This window comes from Callorhinus ursinus, unplaced genomic scaffold (genome assembly GCF_003265705.2).
Source record: "Callorhinus ursinus isolate GAN/ISIS: 27379988/994484 unplaced genomic scaffold, GSC_fseal_2.0 scaffold18, whole genome shotgun sequence".
NCBI classification, from domain to species: Eukaryota; Metazoa; Chordata; class Mammalia; order Carnivora; family Otariidae; genus Callorhinus; species Callorhinus ursinus.
Window position 1 is genome coordinate 7344945 of NW_027397080.1, and position 20591 is coordinate 7365535.

General features: G+C 39.4%; 1 pseudogene; it reads left to right on the plus strand.

Annotated features, from left to right (window-relative positions):
* Positions 1 to 11330, plus strand: part of LOC112811880 (elongation factor 1-beta-like) — a 14554-nt pseudogene extending 3224 nt beyond the window's left edge.
* Positions 11331 to 20591: the final 9261 nt, after the last annotated feature.

The following is a 20591-nucleotide window of genomic DNA, read 5'->3' on the forward strand; positions in this document are numbered from 1 at the left end:
GGAGGGGGGAGAGGGAGAGGAGGAGAAAGGGGGAGGAGGAGGGAAGATGGGCCCAGATGTGTGGTGCCTGCTGACTTCCATGGTATAAGTGCTCCCACCATGGCCAGCAGCAAGCTACTAAGGTGACATCACGGACCGAGGAGTGGGAGAGAGGAGGGGAGCGCACCACCGTATTGGCTGGTACTTTGCACAGTGCTTCCTCCGTGCAGATACAGCAGACATAACCAGCCTCCAGAGTATTAGCTCGAGGACAGATGATAAGAAAATAATTTAGAAAATGATTTTGTTTTAGTGTTTATGGCTTTTGTTTTAAGCATTATTTATTCAATTATGAGTTTATATCATTTAATTTTTAATAATGGCTGTATTTAACCACTGGTTTACAAACTTCCTCAAGTCTAACAAGCGGCCCTCATGAGCCAGCCCCAGCGCGCCCCTCATAACAGCGGCTATACTGGTGCTGAGTTAAGGGGTGAAGCTGGGATACAAACCCAGGGCTGCCTGACTCCAAAGTCCACACCGCCAGCTGCCTGCCCATACTGCAAGGTGGGGCCCTGTGAGGGAGGAGGGCGGGGGATGCCGGTTGGCAGGCACCACAAGGAAGAAAGTTGGCAAGGCCTCCGTGCCACCGCGGCACACAGCTTGGGTTCAGCTTAGGTAGCAGCCACCTTGCCTGCCTCAGTTGATCAAAGCCAGTAGCCGCTTTTGTACTAAAAGCACAATAAAGCCCGTATGTGGGCCCCGGTGTGTCCTGGTCTTCCCAAGCACCGGACCACACTGGTCCCTCTGTTCACCCTCACTCAACCTCCCAGAGCTTCAATTAACTCATCCATCAAAATGAATGGGCTGGACCAGCTACCCTTGAAAGTCCCTTCCAGATCCGAAGTCCCTGGAACTGGCACCACCCATACATTGGCAGGAACCTGAGGACCTGCTGGAGGGGGTTGGATGGGAGGCAGAGACCAGGGAGGAAGGAATCATGTGGGCTTCCTTCAGAAGCCCCAAAGAAGGCAGCTGAGAGGGTGACAATGGCCACTTTTCTGCACAGTGGAACAATGCCTCCCACACTCGAGCGCTTGCTCTGTTCCCCAAGATGACGTTCATGGTTACGGTCACCTCCCTCGCTGATAGGCACCTCCCTCTCCTCGTCTACAAAGGGAGGAGGTTGAACTACATGGTATCTGACCTCTGTTTACTCCATAAGCACAGAATGGAGACCCCGTGGAGGGGGAGAAGCCGGAGAAGAGGGGAAGCGTGCGGGACCTGTGGCGGCTGACCCGGGCAGGGCTGAGAGGAGAGGAGCAGCGCCCAGTGGCTCCAGACTGCCGGCTTCAAGGGCGGGAAGAGGGCAAGAGTGTGCATATGCATGTGTGTGTGCGTGTGTGAGCACACACGTACCTACGTGTGCATACATGTGCACCTGGCGGGGGTGAGGCTGGCTTTGGAAGCCTGAGTGCACGGTGTTGGCAATACTTCCACTATATGAATAGTGCCCCAGCCATGAGGCAGTCCTGGGGCCTGGGCACAAAGGTGAATGCTGCCTGGGGAACGCTAGAAGGTGCTGGGATCTCTGCAGTGTTGCCATGGAACCCCAGGAGAAGAGCAGGCTGGGAAACGACTGCTGGGTGCAGCTCCATCTCGAAGGAGCCCGCATCACGCCTTTGGCAGAATATCAGGTGGGAGTCTTGGTACACAATGAGCCATTGTTCTTTGAGGCTTTACAAGAGATCTGTTTCCAAGGTTTTATGAATCATTTTGCTGCCGATCTTAAAAAATAATAATATACAAGCCTCAGAGGAGGAAGCCTTCAGCTTATTTTCTCAGAGAGAGGGACACGAACTTGGGGAGAATTCTTCCCCGCATCTTGCCTGCACAGCTACTTGATCTTCCCACAACTGTCAGAAAAGCCTCTTTGAAGTCTGTGATATTGCCTGTGGCACAGGCCACCTCAGTGTTGAGCCTCAGCCTGGGAAGGAAAACCTGGATTCTGAGGAAGGAGGGAGGGAACAGAAAAATACCCAGACTCGGGGACTGCCGGGGAAGATGGATGCCAAGCTGCTCAAGCTAAGGCAAGACAGTTGCTGTGTGACCCAGGCAGGCCCCGCGTGGGCCGGTACCCTCAGGAAGTCCAGCTCGGCAGGACCGGCCCCTGCAGGAGAACTATTTAGGCCTCCCTGGGGTACCAGCATTTGCCTTAAGGTAATAAAGTTCTCCCTAGGTTTGCCATGACCTCATTTCCAAGAACGCACATGCAACTCATGGCTAAGCAGAGTTCCCGGCTTTATTCTTCACTCATCTGCCTTCTGGCCCACTTGTCCTCCTGGTCTGTCTGCTGGCCTACTGGCTGAAGCTTCTCCTGGAAAGCCAACTGCAGAAGAGCATAGGAGGAAAGCCTTGGACTCCAGCTATCAAAGGCTCACTGGCTGTGCCGCTTAAGGCATCCCCTGCTCCCAAGCAGAAGCTGGAGTGCTGGGTCCCTCTCAGGGCACCTACCCTGCCTGCTCTACAGCAGCTCTCAGCAACTTGCTGATCCAACTGCCAAGGGCTGGAATCCAGACAATGGGGGGTCGAGGACTTGTCTAGAGCTTGTGTGACTCTGCCGCCATCATCAGTGTGGATCCCCACCTCCAGCTTCCCCAGAAACAGCTGCATTCCTTCACCTGGCCCGATTCTTGACCTCGACATGCACCCGCTTTTGTTTCCCTTGCCGCCCTGGACTCAAGCCCCATCTCAGTTTCCGCCCTCTCCCCATAGCCCCGACTCTGAAACACCTTCCAGCCACAGCCCATGCCCTCCTTGCCTCCCAGGCCTCCGTCCTCGCCTCCTCCTATGGCCTGGCTCCTTCGTGCAGATGGTTGCAGCACTGGTTATTATTTAAGCAAGCTGCTTCTGGCTCACATGTTAATTAAAACCCGCTGTCCAAAATCTCTTGGTACAATTTGCAGTGTAATCTGTAGCCTCTAGTGCATCATTGTATCTCTATTAAAAGGGATTCTCTGTAATGATGCGGGGATTTAATTAGTTTCTTTGCCAATGTTGTAAAACATAGTGATAAACGAGCCAACAGGTCCGCGGATCATTATTCTCCTCAAGATGAGCTTATTAGCTGATTATGAATCATTAACAAAGTCTACACGGGATTTTCTTATCTAATTCAACACAATTTTTAACATTCAATGCTCAACATCCATTTCTCTCCACCAGCAACATTGGGTGGTGATTGCAATCTGTATGCATGGCTTCCTATTCTCCGCTGGGGTTTTCCCCCTCTTCATATTTCATTTTAGATATATCGAGGGGGACAACTCAATATATGGTCCTCAATATTTAGATATATGTTATGGTGAGGAACTCGGGGTCCCATTTTATGGAGGGAAAACAGCCACCATGAATGGGGCCTGAATGTGTGTTTTTGTGTGCATACTTGTGTATGTGTGTCTATCTGTAATACAGGGACCAAATGGGGCTGTACGAGTTCCTATGTGCATGGGTGTGTGTGCTCTGTGTAGTCACATGTGTGTATCCATGGCCTGGGGATAGCGCTTACTTGTTCAGTATGCATCATGTGCATTCGTGTGTGTGTGCGTGCACACACATGCACGTGTGTGCACACAAGTACATGCACATAGAGGGAAGCTTAAGGAAAGAGAAATTCTGGACAGGCTTTCAGACTGATGTTTTTCAACCACTCTGTGACATGTCAGTATCCCCCAAAAGTTTCAGATGGGCTCCCCCTAGCTTTCCAGCTTGGGGTCATTCCTTTTCGGTCAGCACATATACAGATCCCTGATAGGGCCGGGCATAGTGCTTGGCACTAGTAGCTCTGCAACATTCCTGTGAGGTAGGCCTGAATCCAATATAATTGGTGTCCTTGTAGGAAAAGGACATTTGGACATTGACACACAGTGAGAGACCATGTGAGGACACAGGGAGAGGTGGCCATCTACAAGCTGAGAAGAGAAGCCTCAGAAGAAACCAACCCTGCCAACACTTTGATCTCGGACTTCTGGCCTCCTGAATTGTGAGAAAATTAGTTTCTGTTGTTTAAGCCATACAGTCTGTGGTACTTCGTATAGCAGCCCTAGCAAACCGGTACAGGGAACAAACTCTCACAGAGGATGATTCCTCATCCAGCTGTGAGTGCAGTATCCAAAGGAGGGCAATACACAGGCACGTACTTCAGGCCACAGTCCATACCAAACAGGTCCAACCCAGCCAGGGAGGCAAAGTAGTGGACAGCTAGGTGACAACAAAAAATGCTCTAGATGAGGTATAGGGATTCCAAGTAATTCATCCGTTCAAAGAATGAACCCAGTAAGGAAGGGAGGGGTGCTGAAAAGAACTTAGGGTCCAAGGGCCCAGCCAAGCCAGTGAGGTATTAGGCATCACCAGCCCCAGCAGGGCTACAAAGTTCTGGACAAGGACGCAGAGGTAGAATCTTGGTCATGCCAGCAGAACCAGGGTGGCAGCAGATAGAAAAAGTCCTTGCAGAGCTTTCCACAAGCCCACAGGAGCAAAGTAGGTATTCCACAAAGATTCGTGGAATGACTGAGCATCAGATAACTCCCATTTCTGTATCAGTTAGCACTGCTCTGTAACAAAGTATCCTACAACTTAGCAGTCTAAAAGAACCGCTCTTTCATATTGCTCATAAGCTTATAGGTCCAGTTAAGCTTTCTGTTGATTTGAGTCTGCTTTCTACCAATCTGGGCCAGGCTTAACTAATCTCAGCTGGGCTTGCTCCTGTATCTACTGTGAACTGGAAGTGAGCTGCAGACTGGATGGTCTAGGATGGCCTCTCCTCCATGTGTCCCTCACATCCCTCCATGAGGGTAGCCCCAGTATCTTCTCAGGTCAACAGCAGGGGTCAAGACAAGATACAGGAGAAACCAAGACAAGAGAGAGCTAGCCTTGGATAAGGTTCCAAAAGAAAACTAGTCTGTTATCACAGGGAAGGCAGGGACACAAGAGAAGATGTGGAAATCTACAAGCACTTTTCCAGCTTCTGCCCTTATCACGTTTGCAAACACCACATTAGCTCTAGCAAGTCATGTGGCCAAGCCCAGAGTCAGGGTAGGAGGGGACTCCAAAGTTACAGGGCAAAGGGGTTGGATACAGAAAGATCATTACTAGGGGTCATTGGTGTCATTAACCCACTACTGTGAGTGAATCAACAAACACTTGAGGCAGAAGTCAATAGAGCAAAACTAAATCCAGACTCACTTGCTGGTGGGGTAAAGTCACTTATTCTTCCCTGTCCTTGATCAGGACTGGCTTAAATGCTGTAAGAGCTGAGCCTGACCCTCTGTAGCTCCACAATGAAGGGATAATAACTTTCACTGGATGGTCCCTGAGGCTACACCTGGCCCCACGCAATATGATTGGAGTGCTGCTAAATGTTGCATGGGAATCTGAAAATGGTAGGGTCTTCAGAGTGCTCTCTGGGCACTCTTCTCACTCTGTACTCTCTGCCTGGACAATCACATTCCTTTCCACCCCACTCACCATCTCAATGTTTTTTCCTGCCCTGACACAACTGAGGACCATGTCTTGATCTCTGGCATAGCTCCTGCACTTAGAAGGGTAATTAATACAAACTGAACATATAATAAATTATTGTTTAATAAATGAATGAAACCCAGATGAGACACATAGAATTAATTTATGTACCACAGGGGAATTTTCCAAGCTGCTCCCCAGGTTCCCAATGAACACTTCTAGAATTATTGATTAAAATTTAGATATCGATCTGCTTTTCAAATTTCCCACTACTATATGGTAAAAGGTAGTATTCACTGTGACCTGCTTACATTCACGACGACCTTTAACTGTGGTATTTCACCTAAGAAAAAGGGGGAGGATGGCATCTTGGTCTTCAAATATTTCAAGGGATTTTTGAAGGCAGATTTGAACAGGTGTCTTCAGAGGACACACTAGGACCAGAGGAAGATTTTGGCTCAATAGAACATCTTCCTCATGGACAAAAAGAGTATAATGGGGTAAGCTCCAGAATTGACAAAGAGACAAAGAGAAAATTCATGGGAAATAATGCTTAAGAATATTCCAAGAACACTACATCAAAAACTAATGATGTACTGTATGGTGACTAACATAATAAAATTTAAAAAAAAAAAGAATATTCCAAGAACATAGAATAAACATATGATTTGAGTAAATAGATCTGTAGAGACATGGAGAATGGATTGACAAGTTAATATTAGTCTAAAGGCACTTCATAAAAGGAGAATGAAGAAAATGATAGAAATGGAACATTTAGAAATATCGGAACTGAAAATTTTCCAGAATTAAAGAATATATAATAAATAGATCAGTGACGATAATTCCACACACAGAGACATATTATAGAAAGTGTGTAAAATATCAAGGAAAAAATTAAATCTTTAAAACTACCAAAAGATAGATAATTTACAAAGAAATGATACCTGGAAAGAGAGCAAAATTCTCAGCAGCAATAATATACAGCAAAAAGACAGTAAAGTAGTAGTTGTAAAATGCTGAAGGAAAATAGCTGGCAATCTTGAATTTTATACCCAGATAAATGATCATTCAAAGTGAAAGGGGGAAAAAAGGACTTTTTCAGAGAAACAAAGACTATAAGTTTCCCAACTCATTAAAGAACTCTTAGAGACTTGAAGTTTCATCTCCAACACATAAAGCCATAATTCTCATCCTTTCAACAACAATAAAAGCTGGACAAATAGAAAATTGTGACTTTTCTTGGATCCATTAAGGAATTAAGGGCAAAGAGCAAACCACTACCTTGAAATCTGGAAAGACAGGTTAATACAAAGAATCACAGCCCAGATCAACTCACCTTGAGCAAAAGCTGCTAGAGCCATAGATGGGAGGTAAACTTAAACAGTAATTTTAATGAATTGCTGGAGATGGAGTATAAGTTAGTGTAAGTGAGAAGCTCTTCTGAGCTGCAGTCACAGGGCACCTTGCACTTCTGTGGGTCTTACCTCCAGGAACCCCACCAAGTTGTCATGATGAAGAGTCAAAACAACAATCCTATGTCTTTGGCAAGGGGAAGGGAACAGTAATCATTTTGAAATAATGTCCAGAGCATTCTCCTTAACAGAGGCCTATCTGTCAATGGCAAAGTGCTTTATTTGATGTGGGGGAAGGGAATTTATCCAACTCAAGCCCTCTCTAGTCTTTCTGTCTCACCCAAAGGAATCCAGGGCCATAAGAATCATTTGTGAAGGTCACAGCTCAGGTATACAAGCTCACTAAAGACTAAGACTTATTCACAGGATTATAGATGTCCTCTCCTCCCCCACACCTTACCACCACAACAGGGCTCCAGTATGTTAATAGTTGATTACAGGTGAAACAGCTATAAGACCCAGACTCCATTTAAAAGAGTTTCTAGGGAAACTCAAAAATAAAAGATAATTTAAAAAACAAGGATACTAGAGGAAATTAAAGCTTTTGACACCTACAGCTACAAAAAAAACATTAAACACAGCTCAACTCCTAGCCATGTTTACATAAAACTTCACACTAAAGGCCTATTTACCTCAGTTCAGTTCATATTACCTAATACATCATGTTCTGCTTTCAACAAAAAATTACAAGGCATGATAAAAGCAAGAAAAAAAAAATGTATGATTTGAATAGACAAAGCAATCATCAGAACCGTACTCATACATGGCAGAAATTTTGGAATTATCACACTGAGAATTTAAAATAACTATGATTAATACATTAAAGACCCAGTGGAAAAAGTAGACACTATGCAAAAGCATATGGGCAATGAAAGCAGAGACAGAAAATCTATGAAAGAATTTTAAAAATACTATAAATAAATTAATAAATTAATAAAGTGGTAACTTCATAATCACCAAAACTTGGAAGCAACCAAGGTGTTCTTAGGAGATGACCGGATAAACTGGATCCTCCAGACAATGGAATATTATTCAGGACTAAAAATAAATAAATAAATAAGCTATCAAGTCAAAAACCAACACAGAGGAATCTTGAATCACTTTACTAAGTGAAAGAATTCAACTGAAAAGGCTGCATACTATATGATACTATATGATTCCAACTACATGACATTCTGGAACAGGCAAAACTGTGGAGACAATAAAAAGATCAGTGATTGCTAGAGATTGAGGGGAGGTGGTGAATAAGGGGAACACAGAGGATTTTTAGGGCAGTGAAAAATAGTCTGTATGATATAATAATGATGGACACATGTCATTATACATTTATCTAAACCTACAGAATGTGCAACACCAAGAGTGAACCTTAATGTAAAGTCCAGACTTTGGGTGATTATGATGTGTCAATGTAATTTCATCAATTGTAACAAATGTACCACTCTGGTGGAAGATGTTGATAGTAGGAGAGGTTGTGAATGTGTGTGCCAGCAGGAGGTATATGAGAAATCTCTGTATTTTCCTCTTAATTTTGCTGTGAACATAAAAGCTCTCTTAAAAAATAGTATTTTTAAAAAATATATTTATTTATTTTTAGAGAGAGAGCATGTGAGCAAGTGAGCAGGGGGAGGGGCAGAGGGAATCTCCAGGAGACTCCACCCAGAGCATGGAGCCCTAGCAGGGTGCGATCCCACAACCCATGGGATCATGACCTGAGCCAAAAACCAAGAGCCAGACACTCAACTGACTAAGCCACCTGGGCGCCCCTTAAAAACAGTCTTTAAAAAATATTGTAACAGAAATAAAGAATGTCTTTCATAGGCTCATTGGTAGAAAGGACATGGCCAAGCTAAAAATCACTGAAATTGAAAATGTCAGTAGACGTTTCCCAAACCGAAATGCAAGGGGGAAAAAAAGAATGAGAAAATAGAACAAAATATCCAATAACTGTGGAACAATTTTAAAAGGTGTAACAAACGTATAATTAGAATACCAGAAGAGAAGGAGAAGATAAAGGAAACAGAGCAGAAGAAATATTTGAAGGAGTAATGGCCAGGGAATTTTCAAAAAATGACGATAGACACCAAAACACAGATCCAGAAGCTTAGAGAACACCAAGAAAGATAAATACTAAAAAATCTATTCCTAAGCATATCATATTCAGACTGTAGAAAACCAAAGACAAAGAGAAAATCTTGAAAGCAACAGAGGGAAAAAAAAAACCACTTTACCTATAGAAGGACAAGGATAAGAACTACATTAGACTTCTCATCAGAGACCATGAAGGCTTGGGGCACCTGGCTGGCTCAATCAGTGAAGCATATAACTCTTGATCTTGGGGTTGTGAGTTTGAGCCCCACATTGGGTGTAGAGATTACTTTAAAAAAACAAAATCTTTAAAAAAAAAAAAAACTAAAAAACAAGAAACCATGCGAGCTAAAAGAGAGTGGAGGGAAATATTTAAACTGTTGAAAGAGGGGTGAGCCCGGGTGGCTCAATCAATTGAGCATCTGACTCTTGATTTTGGCTCAGGTCATCATCTCAGGTTGTGATATCAAGCCCCACATTGGGCTCTGCACTGAGCATGGAGCCTGCTTAGGATTCTCTCTCTCCCTCTCCCTGTGTCCCTCCCCACCCCCACTTGCACACTCTCTCTCAAAAAAAATAAATAAATAAAAAACTGTTGAAAGAAAAAAACATTGACCTAGAATTCAAAATCCAATGAAATTATCCTTCAAAGGTGAAGAAGAAATAGACTTTCTCAGACAAACAAAACCTCAGAGAATTCATCACCAATATACCTGCTCTGCAAGAGATGTTTAAAGAAGGTCTTCAGGGAGAAGAAAAATTACATAGGTCAGAAATTTGGATCTATACAGGAAAAGAAAGATCATCAGAGAAGGAATAAATGAAGGTAAAATAAAATACTTTGTTTTTCTTATTGTTAACTGAGCCAATAGATTATCGTTTGCTCCAAGTAATAATAGTAACAATGTATTAGGTGATTATAGTACATGGATAAGTGAAATAAATGACAGGAATGTAACAAAAGACAGGAGGAAGGAATTGGTAATACTCTATTATAAAGGTCACTGTACTATCACAGATCTGTACCTCTGAAACAAATAATGCAATATATGTTAAGAAAAAAAGAAGAAGAAGAAGATAGCAGGAGGGTAAGAATGAAAGGGGGGAAATCGGAGGGGGAGATGAACCATGAGAGACAATGGACTCTGAAAAACAAACTGAGGGTTCTAGAGGGGAGGGGGGTGGGGGGATGGGTTAGCCTGGTGATGGGTATTAAAGAGGGCACGTTCTGCATGGAGCACTGGTTGTTATACACAAACAATGAATCATGGAACACTACATCAAAAACTAATGATGTAATGTATGGTGATTAACATAACAATAAATTTTTTTTTTAAATAATGGGGAAAAGTAGGTGAAGGGAATATGGGAACTCTGTACAATCTTTTTACCTTCCCTATAAGTAAAACATCCCAAAATAAAAAGGTTATTAAGAGAGAAAAAAAATAAAGGTAACTGTACTACCCATAAGGCAATATAGTGTTATTTGAGAGTACATGTAGGCAAGTTATAAATGTATATTGCAAACTCTAGGGAAAAGAGTAAGAAATCTTTTACAATAAATATAATTGAGTTTGTTTTTTTTTTTTTCCTCTTAGCAATCGGCGGACCACCTGCACTCTTCTTTTCCTTTGCTGTCCTCCAGTTCCTGGATCAGCTGATGCCAGGGGTTTTGGAGACTTGAAAAGCCCCACCAGCCTCCAGGTGTTCAATGACTACCTGGCAGACAAGAGCTACATCAAGGGGTATATGCCGTCATAAGCAGACCAGCAGTATTTGAAGCAGTCTCCGACCCCACACCCACTGACTTATATCATGCCCTATGTTGATATAAGCACATCAAGTCTTAAGAAAAGGAAAAGGCCAGCCTTCCAGGAGTGAAGAAAGTTTTGGGCAAGTATGGCCCTGCTCATGTGGAAGACACCACAGGAAATGGAGCTACAGATAGTAAAGATGATAATGACATTGATCTCTTTGGATCTGAGGGGGAAGAGGAAAGTGAAGAAGCCAAGAGGCTAAGAGAAGAATGCCTGTGCAGTATGAGTTAAAGTCAGAAAACCTGCACTTGTTGCCAGATCTTCCACCTTACTGGATGTGAAACCTTGGGATGAGACAGATATGGCAAAACTAGAGGAGTGCATCAGGAGCATTCAAGCAGACAGCTTGGTCTGGGGCTCTTCTACACTAGTTCCAGTGGAGTACGGAATTAAAAAACTTTAAGTACAGCGTGTAGTGGAAGGCAATAAAGTTGGAATAGATATGCTGGAGGAGTGGATCACTGCTTTTGAGGACTATGTGCAGTCCATGGACATGGTTACTTTTCACAAGATCTAAAATCCATTGTAGATCAATGCCATTAAATAAAAGCTGAAAGACAAAAGAAAAAAAAGAAGAAAGAAAAGAAAAAGAAAAAATATATGATAGATATGCTAAGAGACAAAATAAGATCATATAAAATGCTCAATTAAAACAGAAGGATGGGGGCACCTGGGTGGCTCAGTCAGTTAAGTGTCTGTCTTCAGCTCAGGTCATGATCCTGAAGTCCCAGGATCCAGCCCCATGTTGAGCCCATGTCGAGCCCTGCATCAGGCTCCCTCCTCAGCAGGGAGTCTGCTCCTCTCTCTCCCTCTGCCCCTACCCCCCTTGTGCTCTCTCCCTCTCATAAATAAATTAAATCTTAAAAAAAAAAAAACCAGAAAGACGTTAACAGTCCTTAACGTGTATTCACCTTATAATAGCACATCAAAATATGTGAGACAAGAACAAACAGAACTGCAAGGGCAATAGACAAATCCATTATTATAGCTGGAGGTTTCAACACCCCTCTTTTAGTAACTGACAGATCAAGCAGGCAAAATATCAGTAAGGACACAGTGGAACTCAACAGCATCATCAGTCAGCTGGGAATAATTGACTTCTATCAACTACTTCATCTGACAATAACAGAACACACACACTTCCCAGGCTCACATGGAACATTCACCAAGACAGACCACATGCTTGGCCATAAAACACAATTTAACAAATTCAAAAGAATAGAAATTATACAATGTCTGCTCTCAATACAACAATGGAATTAAACAAAGAATCAGTGACAGAAAGAGAGGTAGAAAATCTCAAAATACTTGGAAATTAAATAATACACCTCTGCGTAACACATGGGTTAAAAAAAAAAGAACTCTCAAGATAAATTTTAAAATATTTTGAGCAAATGAAGGTATAAATTATCAAAAATTATGGGATGCAGTGAAAGTAGTGCTTAGAAGATTTATAGCATTGAATACATATATTAGGAAAGAAGAAAAATCTAAACATCAACAATCTAAGCCTCCACCTTAGAAAATTAGAGAAAGAAAGAAATTGAAGCCTAAAGCAAGCATAAGGAAAGAAGTAATAATTAGAGCAAAAATCAGTGAAATTGAAAGCAGGAAAATAGAGAAAATCAACCAAACCAAAAGCTAGTTCTTTGAAATTGATAACACCTGACATACAAATCTGACAGGAAGAAATAAAATTGCTGTTTTTGCAGCTAACATGGAGATATATATTTTTTCCCTAAATACTCCACCAAAATAAACTATTAAAACTAATTAATAAATTTAGTAAAGTTGCAGGATAGAAAACAAGCAAACAACTAGTTATATGTCTATACACAAACAACAAATGATGAAAATTTTTCTCCAAAAAATGAAGAAAACATTCCCTTTTACAATGGCATCAAAAAGAATAAAATACTTAGGAATAAACTTAACCAAAGAAGTGAAAGATCTGCACATTGAAAACTATAAAACATGGATGAAAGAAACTGAAGACAAATAAAAAATATCCATGTTCAGATTAAAATAATTAATATTTTTAAAATATCCATTCTAGCCAAAGCAAGCTATAGATTTAATGCAATTCCTAACAAAATTCAGAAGGTATTTTTCACAGAAATAGAAAAAAAAATCCTAAAATTATGCAATCATGAAAGACCCTGAATAGCTAAAGCAATCGTGAGTAAGATGAACAAAATACTGGACATATTACTCTTCCTGATTTCAAATTATATTACAAAGCAATAGTAATCTAAACAGTATGGTACCAGCATGAAAACAGACACATAGATTAGTGGAACAGAATAGAAAGCTCCGAAATAAACCCAGGCATATATGGCCAACTAATTTTCAACAAAGGCACGAAGAACACACAATGGGGAAAGGACAGTCTCTTCAATAAATGGTGTTGGGAAAACTGGATATATACCTGAAAAAAAAAACCTAATAGAACTTTTATCTTACACCATACACAAAATCAACTCAAAATGGATTGAGGTTTTAAACACAAGACCCCAAATCATAAAATTCCTAGAAGAAAACAGAGGAAAATAGATAGACATTGGTCTTGGGAATGATTTTTTGGATTTGACACCAAAGCACATGCAACAAAATTAAATAAGTGGGACTATGTCAAACTAAAAAGTTTCTGCACGGCAAAAAAAGGAAACAATTAACAAAATGAAAAGACAACCTATGGAATTGGAGAAAATATTTGCAGACCACGTATCTGATAAGGGGTTAATATCCAAAATATATGAGGGACACATACAGCTCAACAGCAAAATATAAATAAATTACCCAATTTAAAAAATGGACGAAGGACCTGAATAGACATTTTTTCCAGAGAAGACATGCAAATGGCCAAAAGATATATGAAAAGGTGTTCAACATCACTAATCATCAGGGAAATGGAAATCAAACCCACAATGAGATATCACCTTACATCTGTTAGGATGTCTATTATCAAAAAATCGGAAGATAACAGGTGTTGGTGAGGATGTGGAGAAAAGGGAACCCTCATGCACTGTTGGTGGAAATGTAAATTAGTACAGCCATTATGGAAAAGAGTATGGAAGTTTTTCAAAATATTAAAAATAGAACTACCATATGATCCAGCAATCCCATTTCTGGGTATAAATCCAAAAGAAATAAAATTACTATTTCAGAGAGATAGCTACACTACTGTGTTCATTGTAGCATTATTCACAGGAGCCAAGATATGAAAACAACTTAAGTGCTCATCAACAGATGAATGGTTAAAGAAAGTGTGGCATTATATATATATATATATAATAAATATATATTTATTAAAACTAATTAATAAATTTAGTAAAGTAAAATAATGGAATATTATTTGCCCTTTAAAAAGAAGGAAATCCTGCCATTTGCAACAACATGGATGAAGCTGAAGGACATTATGCTAAATGAAATAAGCTAGACACAGAAAGACAAATACAGTATGATCCCACTTATATGAGGAATCTTAAAAAAAAAAAAGTTTAACTCAGAGTAACAAAGAATAGAATGGTGATTACCACAGGCTGGGGAACGGAGCAAAGGGGAGATGTTAAAGGGTAAAAACATTCAGTTATCAGATGAATAAGTGCTGGAGACCTAATGTACAGCATGGTGACTATAGTTAATAATATCATACTGTACCCTTGAAATTTGCTAAGAGAGTAGATCACAAGTGTTCTCACCAACACCACACACACAAAAAGGTAACTATGTGAGGTGATAGATATATTAGTCAGCTTCATTGTACTAATCATTTCATAATGTATACATATGTCAAAACATCATGTTGTGCCTCTTAAGTATATGCAATTTTTACTTGTCAACCATACCTCAATGGAGATGGAAATATATTTAACTTAAAACTTAGTGTTTTCAGAAAAATTAAAATATGAATGGCTTATAAATATATTAATGTATGCTCACAAGATTAAGAAACCACAAACTAACTTAACTTAATAGCAAAAAATTGAACATTTTCCCCCAATATTGGGAAAAAGGCAAATATGTTCCTTCTCACCATTTGTACTGGAAGTCCTCACAAATACAGTAAGACAAAAAAAGAAATAAAGGGTATACGAATTTGGAAAGAAGAAACAAAACTGATTTTGCGGGTGAAATGATTGTCTAGGTGTAAAATTCCAAAGAACCAACCAAAAAACACCTGGAACTAATAAGTAATTATGACAAGTTTGCAGGATATAAGCTAATATACAAAAGTCAATGGCTTCTTTATATACTAACAATTAATAATCGGAATTTGAAATTTAAAACACAGTATCATTTATAGTAGCATGAAAAAATGAAATACTTAGACATAAGCCTAACAAAATATGTACAGGATCTACATAAGAAAAAGTACAAAATCCTGATGAAAGAAATCAAACAAGATCTAAACAAATGGAGAGATATTCCATGTTCATGGATAGCAAGTCTCCAAATCATTAAAATGTCAATTCTTCCCAACTTGATGTTTGGTTGCATCAAAATTCATAAAGCTAGTTTATGGATATCAACAAAATGAGTCTAACGTTTATATGGAAAGGCAAAAAACCCAGAACAGTCAACGTATGAAGAAAAACAAAATTTTGGGACTGATATTACCCAATTTCAAAACTTATTATAAATCTACACTAATCAAGACAGGTAGTATTAAAAAAAGAGAAGAATAGAAGAGACACAGAGATCAAGGGAATAAAGAGAAGAGCCCCAAAATAAACCCACACAAATATAGCCAACTAATCTTTGACAAAGGGAGCAAAGGTATTTTAACGGAGAAAGGATAGTTTTTTCAATAAACAGTGCTAGAACAAATGGATTTCCAAATTAAAAAAAAAAATCTTGATTCAGCTCTTATATTTTTCAGAAAAATTGACTCAAAATGAATCATAGACCTAAATATAAAATGTAATTCTATAAAACTTCTAGAGGAAAACATAGGTCTCTATGAAAAACCACATCTACCTGACACTGGCTTTGACAATGGGATTTTAGATACCACACCAAAAGCATGATCCACAAAAGAAAAATTAATCTATTGAATTTTATTAAAATTAAAGTGTTCTACTCTGTGAAAGACATCATAAAGAAAATCAAAAGACAAGCCACAGACTGGGAGAAAATATTTGCAACACATATATCTACAGATCCAAAATATACGAAGAACACTTAAAACTTAACAATAAGAAAACAACCTAATTTAAAAATGGGCAACAGATCTGAACAGACACCTCACCAAAGATGATATACAAATGGCAAATAAGCATACAAAAATATGTTCAGCATATTTATCTTCAGAGAATTGCAAATTAAAACAATGAGATACCACTATACACTTTTTAGGAAAAAAAAAAGTCAAATCTGAAATATCAAATGCTGGGAAGGATGTGGAGCGACAGAAACTCTCATCCATTGATAGTAGAAATGTCAAATGGTACAGTCACTTTGGAAGACAGTTTGTCAGTCTCTTACAAAGCTAAACATAGCCTTCCTATACAATCCGGCAAGCACACTCCTAGGTATTTACCCAATTGATTTGAAAATTTATGTTCATACAAAGACCTGCATGTGAATGTTTACAGCGATTTTATTTAAAACCTTCAAAAACTGGAAGCAACCAAGATGTCCCTCAATAGGTGAATGGATAAACAAACTGTGGCACATCCATACAATAGAATAGTATTCAGGGTAAAAAAGAAATGGGCAATCAAGCCACAAAAAGACTGGGAGGAAACTTAAATACACAAAATTGAACGTAGACAGTATGGAAAGGCTACATATTGTCTGATTTCAATTCTGTGACAATCTGGAAAAGGCAAAACACTGAAATAATAAAATGATCAGTGGTTGCCAGGGGCTTGGGAGTAGGGGCAAGCAATGAATCGATGGAGCACAGGGGCTATTTCAGAGCAGTGAAACTATACAGTGTATAGCGGATACATAGCAACATGCATTTGTCAAAACTTTACAGCACGATGAATGAAACCTAATGCATGCAAATTTTTTTTAAAATTCAATTATTAAAGGGCGCCTGCCTGGCTCATTCGGTTAAGCATTAGACTCTTGATTTTGGCTCAGGTCATGATCTCAGGGTCATAAGATTGAGCCACGCATCGAGCTCCACACTGGGACGTGGATCCTGCTCGAGATTCTCTCTCTCCCTCTCCCTCTGCCCCTCTGCCCTCTAAAAAAATTCAATTATTAAGTCAGGGATCCCAGAAAGGAATGCCAACTATGACAAGAGACTACTAACAGTATTATAAATGTATGAAGTCACCTCATGGAAAAGGCTAAGGGAACAAGGTGTGGACTGAAGTCACTTTGGGAATCAGTTGAATCTCTGTCAACATAAAGAAATGATTGAATAAATTAATAAATGATTGAGAAAAGATTAATCTCCCACGCAGAAGAATTCCAAATAGTTCGTATAGGTACTCTGCCCTCAAGAAAGGGGAGCATAATTCCCCACTCCGTAGGTGTGAGCCGTGCATAGTGACTTCTTTCCAAAGTATACAATAGAGAAGGGGTGTGACCGGGGGAAGAATACATTTCACAGCGGAGAAACCTGATGAACACTAGCTCAGCCAGGTGATCAAGGCCAACATCGACAAACATAAATCATGTTGATAGTACGTTATGTACCCTTCATATGATGTAATGAAAATGTCACTTTACCTCTGTGATCTTCCTCCCATCAACCCATGACCTCAGTGTTATGAGAAAAAAACACCAGACAAATGCCAATAGTGGGGCATTCTGCAAAATACCTGACCAGTACCCCTCAAAACTGTCAAAGTCATCAAAAACAAGGGAAGTGTGAGAAAATGCATCAGCTAAGAAGAGCCTAAGGAGACACGATGACTAAAGGTAATGTGGGTCCTACGTGGGGTCCCGGAACAGGAAAGGACATTAGGTAAAAACTAAGGAAATATGAATAAAGTATGACTTAAACCATTGAAGGATATACTTCAACAAGAAGACAAGTGAGTTTAGGGGGCAGCTAATGAGATAGGAAAAAAATTAGTCAAATTAGTGGCACATCCATACAATAGAATAGTATTTAGGATAAAAAAGAAATGGGCTATCAAGCCACAAAAAGACTGGAGGAAACTTAAATACACACAACAATTTTGTTACTAATAGGACAACTAACATTAGAAACAACAGTAACTCGATGGGAATGGTGCTCAGTTAGTTAAAGATGGTTAAAGTCTGTGTCATGTTTTGGAAGGGAATAGAAATGCTGAATGACTTTTAAATCTGATAGAAAAATGTGTCGTTCAGTATATGTATGTCATTAAGCACGTACAAACTCCAGGATAACCACCATAAAAATAAAAATCAGTCTATTTTCCAAACTGCCACAGGGGAAGAAAAGATTTGGGGTTGGAGGAAGATGTATAAAACTTTCTCCGTTCAGCAGAAGGCGGGAAAAGGAGGGGAAAACATGAAGCCAAGAACAGAAAATAGAAAACACAAAATAAGGTGGCAAAACAATAAGTACAAATATGTAAGTAATTACGGTGAATGTTGCAGGAGATGCGTCTTGTGCACACCTTCAAATTCTCTTGGCTTCATCTGTCTCCCAGACACAGCCTCTGGCTCTCCTCCAGCCACTGCTGAGTGCTGGTCAGCTCTGTGTGGGTCTGTAGCCAAGAGCACTGCCCGTGTTCTCTGCCTTCTCCCACGCAGTCAACATTTTACGCCACCGTGCACGGATTAGGTATTTCAACCTGTAGTTCAGGTGAGTTAAATCCCCAAGGAGCAAACAGGAGTTAGGAAGAAACCGGCAGATAAATTCCTTCTCCTGTCCTCTCTTCGACAGACTTCTCCAAGGCATGAGTATGTCCGCACAGCACGTGTGGAGATGTACCAAGACACAAAGCAAGTACACCTGTCAAGCGTTAGCACCGTCTCATGGCTTGTTGTGAAGTCTTTACATGTGCTTTCCATTCTCCCTGCCTTGGTTATCTTTTCTCTCTCTCTTAACACCCTGGGATTGCTCTAGGTTCTGACTTTAAGACAACTGTAAAAAAAAAAAAAAAAAGAAAGAAAGAAAGAAAGAAGGAAGAAAGGAAGGAAGAAAGGAAGGAAGAAAGAAAGAAAGAAAAAAAGGAAAGTCCACCTACCAAAATAAAGAGATTATAAAATTACGTTTAAATCCAGTGACACCCTTACAAGAGACACACCTGAAATAAAATTGGTTAGTAATGTTGAAATGAAAGCGTAGAAAAGATACCCCATGGCCACCGGCCACCACCACCACCAACAAACTACTGTAGCAATATGAACATCAGACAAAATAAAATTTAAGGTACAGTATATTATGTAATTCATTACATATTATATACTTATATATTACGTAAAGAAATCAATCCACCAAGGAAATATAACAGTAATGAATTTATATTTACCTCCCAAAATTAACTCAAAATGTACAATACAGAAACAGACAAAATTACGAAGAAAAAAATGACCAATACAGAAACGTGATGGGAGATTTGAACAAGCCATTTTAGGAATTATATATAAGCAGACAAAATATTAAAGCATAAAAAGTTTGAACAATGAAATCAACACCTATCTTCTAATAAATGTATAGAGGATGTTCAGCCAACAAATAGAGAAAATGTATTCTTTTCTAGTACACGTGAAGCACTTACAAAAAACTGACCACATGTAATACTAAGACAGAGAAGAAATCTCAACACCAAAAAAATCAATGCCTATGGACCATTTCCTCTTGTGACAATAAAACCAAATTAGAAAGCACCCATAAAAGTTAATTCCAAACAAAACAAAACAAGCAAGAGCATGTTGGAAACTTCAGAGACTGCATTACTAAGCAACTCATTGTGGACAAGGGCAGAGCCATAGAAATTACAAAATATTTAGCATGGCCTTTCATTGAAAGTTGCATATCAAACCCATGTAGCTAGAAGAGTACTTAGAAGAGAATTTGTAACTGCAAATGCACTGATTAAAATAAAAGATATAAAATAAATCAGTGTTGTTTAACTCAGGGACCAATGAAAAGATCAGAAACAGAAACAAGAACCAAGAAAATAAAATATTAAAATTTAAGAGCAGAAAGTAATGGAATAAAAAAACAAGAAAACAATAGAAAAGATCAACAAAGACAAAAGCTATTTCTCTTTTCAAAAAACTAATAAAATTGGCTTCCAACAAGGTTGAACAAAGGAACAAAGAGAAAAGGCATAAATATCCAAAATTAGGAATAAAGAGGAGCTATAACTAAAAAAGAGACTTTAAAAATCACAATAAATGACAATTGGCTTTCTGTTTTTAAATGTGAAAACCTACAGAAATTTCATATTTCTAGAAAATAAAAATTGCCAAGATTAGCTTAAGAAGGAATAGGAAACCTGAATAAATCAAGCCATTAAAGAAATAAAGTGATAAACAGGAGTAACCCCTCCTCAAGAAAAAGATCTGTCCTTAAATAGAAACTTGATATGTGACAAAGAGAATGTCACAAGTTGATAGAGAAAAGAATGAATTCTTCGCTCAACAGTACTGAGACAATTGGCCATCCCTACTGAAAAAAGTAAAAACTAGGTTCCTACAATTTCATCATATAAAGAAAGTATTTCCCAGCAAATTAAGAAGCCAAATCAAAGAGGCAAAATTTTTAAACATTTAGGCAAAAAAGTAGAAAATGTCTTCAAGGCAGAGAAAGATTTCTGAGACAAGGCATTATAAAAGAAGAGAAATATTGATAAATTTGACTGCCTTTTAATTA